The sequence below is a fragment of the Sinocyclocheilus rhinocerous genome, unplaced genomic scaffold (assembly GCF_001515625.1).
Source record: "Sinocyclocheilus rhinocerous isolate Xijiao unplaced genomic scaffold, SAMN03320098_v1.1 scaffold87, whole genome shotgun sequence".
In the NCBI taxonomy this organism is placed as follows: domain Eukaryota; kingdom Metazoa; phylum Chordata; class Actinopteri; order Cypriniformes; family Cyprinidae; genus Sinocyclocheilus; species Sinocyclocheilus rhinocerous.
In genome coordinates this window covers 595,426-607,289 of record NW_015650709.1, presented here as the reverse complement: position 1 = coordinate 607,289, position 11,864 = coordinate 595,426, and the positions used below count along the sequence as shown (strand labels likewise).

Below are 11,864 nucleotides of genomic sequence, written 5' to 3'. Positions count from 1 at the left end.
CTTTTGTTCAGCAGGGCTGCATTAAATTGGCCAAAAGTTAATATATATTTGTTAAAGAAAGATTTCAAATAAATGCTGTTCTTTTGAACTTTATATTCATCAAAGCATCCATAAAAAAAGCATAATGGTTTCCACAAAAAAACATTAAGTAGCACAACTGTTTAAATTGTTCATAATAAGAAGAAATGTTTCTTGAGCAGCAAATCAGCATATTAGAATGATTTCTGAAGGATCATGTGACACTGAAGACTGGAGTAATGATGCTGAAAATTCAGCTTTGCATCACAGGAATGAATTATATTTTTTAAATATTCAAATAGAACACAATTATGTTAAATTGTAATACTTTTTCACAATATTACTGTTTTTACTGTATTTTTGACCAAACAAATGCAGCCTTGGTGAGCATTACAGTCAGACTTCTTTCAAAAATGTATGGCCAAACAAGACCTACATGCTTCTTCAGTCTTGTGTCATAAATCTTACCTCTCTGAATTGTTTTTCAGTGCAAATGAAAGCTTCTCCAGCGGTCTTGACTGAATGCATTTCAACAGGCTCTCTATCAATAAATGGTTAGGTGACTGCACTGCAAGAAAAGAAAAACAGCACTTTAAACATTTAGCACTTTTGCAGATTGTTTTGTTTGTTTTTTTACAAAGCAAGAACAAGCAAAAATACAATACAGACCATATAAACTATTAATTATAAAAAATATTGACTGTATAATGTTATATATTGTGTACGAATATGAACTGCATCACTGAAAAAAGAAAACTTAAGTTGTTTTGCATTTGTGCAGACCATAGTTTAATGCTTATTTTCTTAATGAGAGTCATCGGGGGGTTATCAGGTTTTGGTAGGTGTGTGTTGTTCCTTTGCGTCAGTGACACACCTTTGGTTTAGTCTGCCCATCTAGTTAATGATCAGTGAGCTGGACTGGCTTTTATCCATTCTGGTTGGCGGTGGAAACATCAGGCCAGATAAGACTCTAATCATCATCAGTATCACTTATGTTTATCCAATGAGAGTAAGAAAGCCTTTCATTTCCTCCTGTCTTTCTCTTCAGTACCAGCACAGGCAGAGGTCCTGAAACTCCTTACATCCTCCTGCCTCCATCTCTCCACTGGAACTAACACTCCATACGCACCGAAGTGCAAGACAACAAGAGAAATGCATTTCCAAAGAAAGAGCTGGACTTGGTCCGTTTTATTGTTTACACTTGCTGCTTGCATGGTAGGCCTTCACATATTTTCTATATTTAATTTTTCTGAGAATCAGAATCATCACATTACAACATATGTGAAACTCTTTTATATGTTGAAATTGAAGGGTTTGAGCTGTGACTGTGTAGTTATATTCTATGCTTTATTTGTGGGATATGGATCAATAACATGAGTTGGAGTGATATTTGTTTCTTTTTCACAAACAGCAAATTATTTCATTTCGTTTTTTTTTTTTTTTTGCAATAATGATACATTGAAATATGTATGGATTTTCGCCATTAAGATTTCAGGTTTAAACATTTGTCTATGGTCTTTTATTTAAAATCAGTTTTCCATTGATATACATTTAGACTTCACAATCTCTAGCTTTATTAAACACTTAATTGTGGCACAAAATAGAATTCTCATTTTATTTATTTATGTATTAGTTCAGAATTTTTGTGAATCACCTCAGATTGATCAAATTTTTGTGAATCTGAAACAGATATCACCATATATGATCACATCCACACTTTTTCCTTACTGTGGAATGTCAGACAGAAGAAGTGAGTCAGACAGAAAAAGACAAATGCCATTAAATAAAAAAGTATCATGCATCTTAGAAAATATCATGTTTAGGCAAAAGCTATGATCATATTAAACTTTTAAGCATATTAAGCTTTTCTAATGCCTCCACAGTCATGGAAGAGTATATTACAATATCCCAAGCTTGGAAAAGTAATAAAAAAATTAATAACATCTTTAAACATAATGTAAATTCTTTGGTTAAAAAGTGTGGGGCCACTGTAAAAAGAAATGACATTGTTTAATAATTTCATTACATTTCATTTCATTTTTATATTAAGGATAAATTATTATGAATAGTAAATGTAACAAAATAAGTTATTTGATTAATATTAGTTATTGCATCGTATATTATCAATCTGATAAATTATTGTTGCAAATTATAAAGAAAACATTTCACTTCCATTTTTCAAGAAAAAAAATAATATACAAATGCAGGGAAATGGTAAAAATCTGAACTCAGAAGAAAGATTATTATTGAGTTCTGAGACTTGCTAAAGATTCATTACTACAGATTTAGAAGATACTGTTAGGATTACCTAAATATCTTTATGTATATGTCATATTTCTGTTTATTGAAGGTTCTCGCAAGTGCTCAGCATGAACCAGGCTACTGCTCATTCTATGAGGACTGTGGCCTAAACCCTGCCGTGGAGGGGGCTCTTATCCCCCCTAGGGTTCCCTGTAAGGACTACAGAAAAGCCGTGAATGTGACAGGAGACCACTATGAACTTTTGAAATCCGTGTGCCCAATGTTGGCCCATGGTGAGGGTGAAACATTGGCCTGCTGCTCCATCAGACAGCTCACAGCTCTACAGAGTAGCCTGACGCTGTCCAAAGCAGTGCTGATCCGCTGCCCATCCTGCGCCGACAACTTCGCGCACATCCACTGCGCCACCACCTGCAGTCCCAACCAAAGTCAGATTTGAAAGATTACGAAAACCACGAACATCACGCAACCCACTGGCATTGTCAAGGTAGCCGTGGTGGGTTACGAGGCTTACATATCCACGAACTTCTCAGATGCATCGTTTAGGTCCTGCAAAAACGTACGAATCCCAGCCACCGGAGGCTACGCCATCGCCACAATGTGCGGCCGCTATGGTTCGACGCTGTGTACGCCGCAACGCTGGTTAGATTTCCAGGGTGACTCGAGCAATGGACTGGCTCCTCTGGATATTAACTTCAAGCTCTTGTCAGACGGCCAGACCGCTGGACTCCCACCTGGAGCGGTTCTGTTTGCAGATAGAGCGTTGAATTGTAACGAGACGACACCGACAGGTGGTGAGGCCTCTTCCTGTCAGGACTGCGAACAATCCTGTCCAGCTGTATCACAGCCACCGCCTTTACCAAAACCATTCATAATTGGTCGACTAGATGGTGTCCTTGTCATCAGCATCATAATCTTCTCCTGCATCTTTTTCCTTATAATGTGTTACGTAGTTTTAGAGTGCACTATCCACATTCGAAAGTCAAAGGGCACTCAGAAGAGCATGAGCAATAAGGACCAAAATGAAAATGAGATTGAACATAAGATGTCACGTGCTCTGATAAAACCAGTCTTGCCACTCAGGAGTTCCTGGGGCCTCTTTTCCAGGCCTGGGGAACCATAATGGCATAATATCCTCTGATAGTACTCCCAGTCTGCCTTGTGGTTGTGTTGGCATTTGCAGTGGGAATAAAAGACATAGAACTCACCACAGATCCTGTCCAGCTTTGGTCAGCGCCCAAAAGTCGTGCCATGCGAGAGAAGGCCTTCCATGATGCACATTTTGATCCATTTTACCGCACCAATCAGCTGATCCTGACCGCTCCAGACCGGCCCAGCCACTACTATGACTCCTTACTCTTTGGCAAGCAGAACTTCAGTGGCATCATTTCTAAAGGTGACATTACCTCAAAATTAATTGATCATGAAAAGTGTCGAAAGTATACCATTTAGATTTGTTCTCACAGTGTAACAGAAGTAGTAGCAGATCTTTTCTTCAGTATGTTCACCTGAGAAAAACAGAATATCGAAAAACACCAACATTTTAAAACAGGAACTTGGTTCTGTATGTTCTTTCATTCTCTTGTTTTGTTTGTGTTTTTTGAGAGGTCTTAAATATTACTCTCCTTTTTGTATTATATGAACGTTTTTGTCATTAAAAGTCTAAAGTCTAAAACTATTCGAGATCGGTTAAAATCATATCTAGACACTGTTTCATGTGTTCACAATATCAACCTAGCAGCCAACAATCAAAATCACGTGACTTGGCCAGTTTGATTCGAGCTCTGAAACACTGATTCGAAACAAAAGATCTGTACGTTTCGAAGCTTCTTTAAGCAGTGTTTCAAAGCAGCCATTACTAGTATACTGTATAGCTTTAGTATACTAGTCTTGTATATAATTGATCCACAATGCGAACTGCTGCCAAGAGAACCATGCTGAAGTTTGGATGTGTATCTTAAATAAAGAATATGTCGTGCAGTTGCAATATAATAACATTTATTATGTTTTGTTTATGTTTTTGTCATAGGCCATTCATGCAATGATATCAGTTTTTTTTTTTATGTAGAAATGCTTCCATTTTGAGAATTTTCTGTTCTTCAACCATATTAAAATATACTGTGTACGTTTCTTTCTCACAGATTTGATCATAGAGCTGTTGGAGCTTCAGCAGAAAATCCAGGCAATTTAATTCTGATCAGATGAACTAAACCGCACTGCACGTCTTAAAGATGTTTGATACGCGCCACTAAATCCAGGCAACCCCTCGTTAACCGACTGTGCTGTCAACAGTCTACCGCAGTACTTCCAAAATAGCATCGACAACCTGAACGCCAAAGCAAACATGACAGAGCTCGGCGTGACTAAGGAGGTGGACTTGAGGGACCACTTCATCTACTGCGTAAAGTAAGTCGGATATCTGTAGTTGTCACATTACCTAGACTGCACAGAGATATTTCCAGCTTTTTGAGGTTCCATTGAACAAGTTCCAAGCACTGGGACTTTTTTTTTCTATCACTTGCTCAGCCTGTTCGAGTTTGCCCGCTGGGATTTTTCAAGCACAGTAGCACACAGGTTGTAGGTTACATTGTGCCAGTAGGTGGCGTCGTCAAGTGACTATGAGAAGAGAAAGGAAAACTTGAAATCGCATCATATGACCCCTTTAAATAATTTGCTCACCAATAGATGGGGGGGGTGCTCTGTGTAGAATGAATGTGTGTAGTATGAATATAATCTGGATGTGCTATGCCTATTCAGATATAGCCAGTGACTAGCCCCTATTTAGCATAATAGCATACTATTACTATAATATAAAAGAAATGTTAAGATAGTATACCTTATGAAAATGAAACATGGTTTTAAAACCAAAAAGCCATGGTTAATATAGCTAAACCGTGCTAACCACAAATTATGCTATGATAATTCTGTTACTGCATTAATGAGAGAGTCATTGAAACATTCACTCAACCATTTAGATAATTCTAAAACACTGATTCATGCTGGAACAAAATGCCACCTACTGAGTGTGGCTTCATTTTGAAGTGTTTTTATTTGTGGAAACGTTGCTCATGTTATTCATAACATAATTACATTCTGCTTGCCCTCAGCTCTGCATTATCATTTAAAGACATCACAGCTCTTGGCATGAGTTGTATGGCAGACTATGGCGGCCCTGTTTTCCCCTTCCTGGCTGTAGGAGGATATGAGAGTAAGACACAAATCTGGTGGCTAACATCTCACCATTATCTTAAAGATTCACTGGGCTGACTTTCATTTTCTATTATATTTTCAGATGAGGAATACACCACTGCTGAGGCCCTGATCCTTACCTTCTCCCTGAACAATTACGCACGAACTGATGTTAAATTTAAGGTGGTTGAAGAGTGGGAAAGAAGGTTCCTTAAAATTGTGCAGGAGTATCAGAAAAACACAAACACAAACTTCACATTTGCCTACATGGCTGAGGTGAGACGTTGCTGACCATATGCTGTAATGATCAGAGATGTCAGTGTTTAGCAGTTTCATAATCAAACTGTCTGGGTGCTCTGTAGAGGTCCCTGGAGGATGTTCCCCTTCCTGGCTGTAGGAGGATATGAGAGTAAGACACAAATCTGGTGGCTAACATTTCACCACTATCTTGAAGATTCACTGGGCTGACTTTGGCTTTCCATTACATTTTCAGATGAGGAATACACCACTGCTGAGGCCCTGATCCTTACCTTCTCCCTGAACAATTACGCACGAACTGATGTTAAATTTAAGGTGGTTGAAGAGTGGGAAAGAAGGTTCCTTAAAATTGTGCAGGAGTATCAGAAAAACACAAACACAAACTTCACATTTGCCTACATGGCTGAGGTGAGACGTTGCTGACCATATGCTGTAATGATCAGAGATGTCAGTGTTTAGCAGTTTCATAAGCTCTGTAGAGGTCCCTGGAGGATGAGATTAACAGAACAACTGCAGAGGATATCCCCATATTCATGATAAGCTATGCGGTCATCTTCCTCTACATAGCCGTGGCTCTTGGGGAATATTCATCCTGCAAGCGTATCCTGGTGAGTGCATTAATGTGAGTGGTTAATGCCTTACTGGGAATTTCCTCATTTCTGATAACGGGAATAAAGGAGGAAGCATTACTTTTCTCAAAATAAAGGCCTAATGGAAACTCCAGCAGGATTTAAGTGTGTTATGAGCATTTGAATCAATACATTCTGGATTAAAATAGTCTAGGCCTACTAACAGTAAAAAAAAAAAATAGATATAGATTCATTAGCTATAGAAATGTATTTTGATAACAATATTTTTAATATATATAATAGACTTTTTAACATGGATATGAATATACTTATGATGTCATATAAATAGTGACTATTTTTAACCATTTTAAAGACTTTTTTATCTTCTTTAATGTTTTTAAAATGGTCCTTTTAAATATTGCCAAAACTGTCAATTTAATATTTACAGATGTGGAATATGTATGATATGAGGTCATAATAGCATCATTAATAATACACATAAAAGCTTTATAAAAGTGTCTGTGAAAGGTGCTGTTAAAGGCGCTGATAAGTCAAATGTATTATTAATATTATTATTATAAAATAATTTTAGATGGAGTATACATACACTAGCATGTCAGACTTCAGGACATGTCCATGTTCCAAAAGAATTTCAGATAAACTGGCCTAGTTTGACATGGTCATATTATTGATCTCTTAGGTAGATTCAAAGTTCTTGGTTGGTCTGGGTGGTATTCTGGTCGTGGGCTGCTCTGTCATGGCCTCAATGGGTTTCTATGCCTGGATTGGGGTTCCATCCTCACTGGTCATTCTGCAGGTCGTACCTTTCCTTGTGCTTGCTGTGGGAGCTGATAACATCTTCATTTTTGTTCTGGAGTATCAGGTATGTTAAGTTTATTTCTTCACTCTTATTTTTCTTCATTTTTGTTGCTTATCTTTTGACATACTTTCTAGGGTCAACTTTAATCACATTGGTTACTCTTAATCACACTCTTAATTCACATTTCTTAGCTACCGTTCTACTGTACCATTCAGAGTTTCGGGTCAGTAATTTTTTTTAGAAATGAGAATATTTTTATTCAGCAAGGAACAAGAAAGCATTAAATAACTCAAAAGGGACAAAAAAATCTATTTCAAATAACTGCTGTTATTTTGAACTTCTTTTTCATCAAAGAATCCTAAATAAGGTTATCCTTGTGATTTGTACTAAAAAAAATTAAGCAGCTGTTTTCAACAATGAACAATGAGCAGGTGGTCACGTTGGTTATGTTGGCGGAAGTTAGCCTATTTTAGCACCTATTGGCACCAGTGGAAAAAAAAGTGTGCTTAATTGAACTGAATGTGCACTTTGTTGAGGACTTAAAATCTTAAAAGTCTATTTTTAAAGGCAGGGTATGTGATTTTTCAAAAACACTTTAGAAAACTGATTCGGGCCGAATCGCAAAACAAACTTGTAGCCAATCAGCAATAAGGGGCGTGTCTACTCGTGATGTGGAGGAGAGAGCTTTCAGTGCATGGGACGGCCATTAGCCGAGCCGAGCGACAGAAAGATAGAGATGGCGGATAAAAAAACAAAAGAGTTTTCAACAATGATAATAATAAGAAATGTTTCTTGAGCATCAAATCAGCATATTAGAATAATTTCTGAAGGATTATGTGACACTGAAGACTGGAGTAATGATGCTGAAAATTCAGCTTTGCATCACAGGAAAAAAATTACATTTTAAAATATATTAAAAGAAAAACAGTTATTTTCAATTTTAATAAAATTTTGCTATATTGCAATTTTTACTGTTTTATTCACTGTATTTTACTGTAACACAGTATACTAAAAAATCTTTTAAAAATCTTACCAACCCCAAACTTTTAGATGAATGGTAGTGTATATCTACAATTACATTGTATTTTAGAACTTAAAGGAACACTCCACTATTTTGAAAATAGGTTCATTTTCCAACTCCCCTAGAGTTAAACAGTTGAGTTTTACCATTTTCGAATCCATTCAGCCGATCTCCGGGTCTGGCGGTAGTACTTTTAGCTGTAGCTTAGCATAGATCATTGAATCTGATTAGACCGTTAGCATCTCGCTCAAAAATGACCAAAGAGTTTCTATATTTTTCCTATTTAAAACTTGACTCTTCTGTAGTTACATCGTGTACTAAGACCAACGGAAAATGAAAAGTTGCGATTTTCTAGGCCTATATGGCTGTGATTATAATGAGTTCTATAGTATTTTGTTGCACCGCTCACGTACGGTGTAGACACGGTGTAACACTGGTTTTGCTTTGTTTCACAGAACTAATCGTTGCCTGGGTTGCGTACGTATATGTGGGGCGGAGCTATCAAAATAGGGGCAAGACCCTTTTGGGGTAGGGGCGTGTTTGTTTTGGTGATTTCAAATATCAACATTGGCTACCAGAAATCACTTACTCTGTCTTTAATAAACTCTACTTGCAGAAAATATAAAAGACCACTTAAGTGTACTTTAAGAGAGGTGCACTTTTCTCTCAGCCCTGACTCTGATCTTTTATTTCGCAGTGTGACGTATGTGTATTACGAACAGTATCTGACCATCGTGAACGAGGGTTTGTTCAACATTGCCGTGTGTTTGCTCCCCACGTTCGTTGTGTGTTGTATCCTGCTCGGCATGGACTTGAGATCAGGCTTTCTGAACCTGCTCACCATAGTGATGATCACTGTGGATACGGTTGGAGTCATGACGTTGTGGGGCATTGACTTCAATGCTGTGTCGCTTATCAACCTTGTGACGGTGAGTGGTTCAGAGAAGCACTGTATGGTCTGCATGTTTGCACTTCATAAAACCAGTGACGGTAGTCAGGATAACATTCTCATCTTACTGTGGGTATGTTTTTCAGGCCGTTGGTATATCAGTGGAGTTTGTGTCTCATTTAACACGCTCATTTGCTCTCAGTATTCACCCCACAAAGGTGGAGAGGGCAAAGGAAGCCACAGCTAACATGGGCAGTGCAGTGAGTACCATGACTTCCTCAGTTATGCATTAGTTCATATGTCCAGTTGTTGCGTTGTTTCATGAGTGCATATGTTCTCTTTTCCAGGTGTTTGCTGGAGTTGCGATGACCAATCTACCTGGAATAGTGGTGTTGGCATTAGCTAAAGCACAGCTCATCCAGATCTTCTTCTTCAGACTCAATCTGGTCATCACTCTGCTCGGCATGGCCCACGGCCTCATATTTCTGCCCGTGCTGCTCAGTTTCTTAGGTATGTATAGTTGCTTAAATGTGCCGTCTTTATGCACATGGTGCTCAATCCCAAAGAGTTTAAGTTCAAAGAGACTAGTTAAAATTCTAAGTATTGTAATTGTACTGGTTTTAAGTATCCCAAAATGCAAATACAAAATTGATTGCTAAAAGTTTTTACACAAAAACCACACACACACAATTAAACTAGTGACCAAAAATGTGTATTGTATTATCCAGTAAGAACAGATAAGGGAGAGGGAGGAATCAAACATGTCAGAACAAGAGTTGGATCCATGAAGGATGACAATTAGTTTTTTTTTTACATTACCACAGACCACTTGATGAAATAAATGCAACATAATCAGGCGATTTGAATATTTACAGTTTGAAGATACACAGTTACACAGATATTTCCATTTTAAATGTAGTTTAAAATAATTTAGTAATTTTATATGCTTTTGTCATTTTTTTTTTTCCATTTAGTTATTTTTATTTTTTTTTTTTTTTTTGTCATTTTAGTACCTTAACTTCAGCTTATTTTGTGTCCAAGTTTTTTTCATCTCATATTTTATTTTAGCTTTATTTTAATTACTTGTATTAATTTTAGGTCTGCAAAAGGATTCATGACATTCAAAATAAAGGTTTATGTTTACATACTATATGTGTGTGTACTGTGTATTTATTATGCATACTGTATATAAATACACACATACATGCATATATTAAGGAAAAATGTTAGATTTATATTAAAAAAAATTTTATTTATATATAATATAAATTATATACAATTATTATTATTTTCAATAATATTCAATTACAATAAAAGAGTAAGTTAAATTTAGTTAACAATAAAAGGCTATGTAGCAAGCACTAGTATTCCATTCCAAACACTTGAAGCAACCAAATAAAATCTGGTGTATTAGAACATGGTTTGGTTAAACAAAACTCCTCTGTCTGTGTTGCTCAGGTCCTGGTGTGAACAACGCCGTTCTGCTACAGATTCAAGAGAAGAAAGCCAAGGAAATGGAACTCAACAGCAAAGCTACATATGACAACATTAGCTTCGAAAACCATGAAAAGTCAAATGGAGAAATCCCCGTAAAGCCCTCATATCCAGTAAAGGCTGACATTGTCTCCAAGACCACCCAAGAACCCAGCGAATTTGAAATCGACATTTTGTAGCTCAAGATCTCTTACAAACTGCTCTCCCTCTTCCTTCCAGTTCATTTACCTCTACTATTACACTGAATTGGCAGTATGAGTTTCCTCCAAATGAAGGAACCACCTGCTATTACTTGCAGTACTGCATGTGAGACCTGAGGGGAAAAAACAACAAAACATATGAGGACACTATAGCATTGCGTTACTACTATAAAACGGACTATCGCCTTCTGAAGATGTTCATGAGAGATACGCCGCTAGTCAGTCCTTCACCATCATCATCAGCGGTGATTATCTCGCCCAGGTCACACCTGACACAGTGATAACGCATACAATTGAGGAGCTCAATTCCACTGTGTTAGAAATAAGGAAAGTAGTACAATAGTTTAGAATTGTTTTGCTTTTTTATTGTGTAATATTTGTTAAATGTTATATTTAATTTTGTTGTTGTTTAGGTTTGATATTGTCATTTTTGCATGCAACTAATTGTATTGTTGAGGACAGAAACACAACTTTGAAAAGCAGGCAATGCAACTCAAATAACACTCCAGTATAAAGAGCATCTGCTCTTGTATTATAAGCATTACTGTAATAATATTATATGCACTGTGTGTATTTCTACATTCTGTATAAACTCATTGAATGTTCAATATTATCTGAATAGTTCAATATCTCAACTTTGCATTCAAAGTTTACCGTTTACTGTTAAAGTAACCATAAAGCACTTTTACAGCAGTTTATTGGCTGTATAGGCAAACTAGGAACCTTTTTTTTGTATATTTCAGGGTAAATATTTACAAATGTATAAACACAAAAAACTATACTGAACTGTAATATTGCCTTCTCATAGGAATAATAAATTATCTAGCAAGTATTCAAATACATCTTCCAGTAAATCAAAGCTCACATTTATTGGCACCTATCATTCATAACATTCTATATTAAACATTTGTGCAGTGAAAAACAAGTTTAATACAGGCACACAGCTGAGTCTAACTTACACTGCGTAGACTAAAAGGAATTTAACACATTCTAATCCAAAATCAAAACTTAATGAAAACCACTGAAATTAATGACACGCAGGTATAAAAAATATATATAAAAGTACATAAATTGTGCAAACAAAGCACCTGCAATAAAAATGTGCAATTATGTTCACAAACACGCATGTACACAAAGACTTTAACCT

The 11,864-nt window shown here is 36.6% G+C and overlaps 1 pseudogene; it reads left to right on the top strand.

The window, feature by feature from the left end:
* Nucleotides 1-919: 919 nt before the first annotated feature.
* LOC107712448 (Niemann-Pick C1-like protein 1) lies at nt 920-10,983 on the top strand (annotated as a pseudogene).
* The last annotated feature ends 881 nt before the right edge of the window (nt 10,984-11,864 follow it).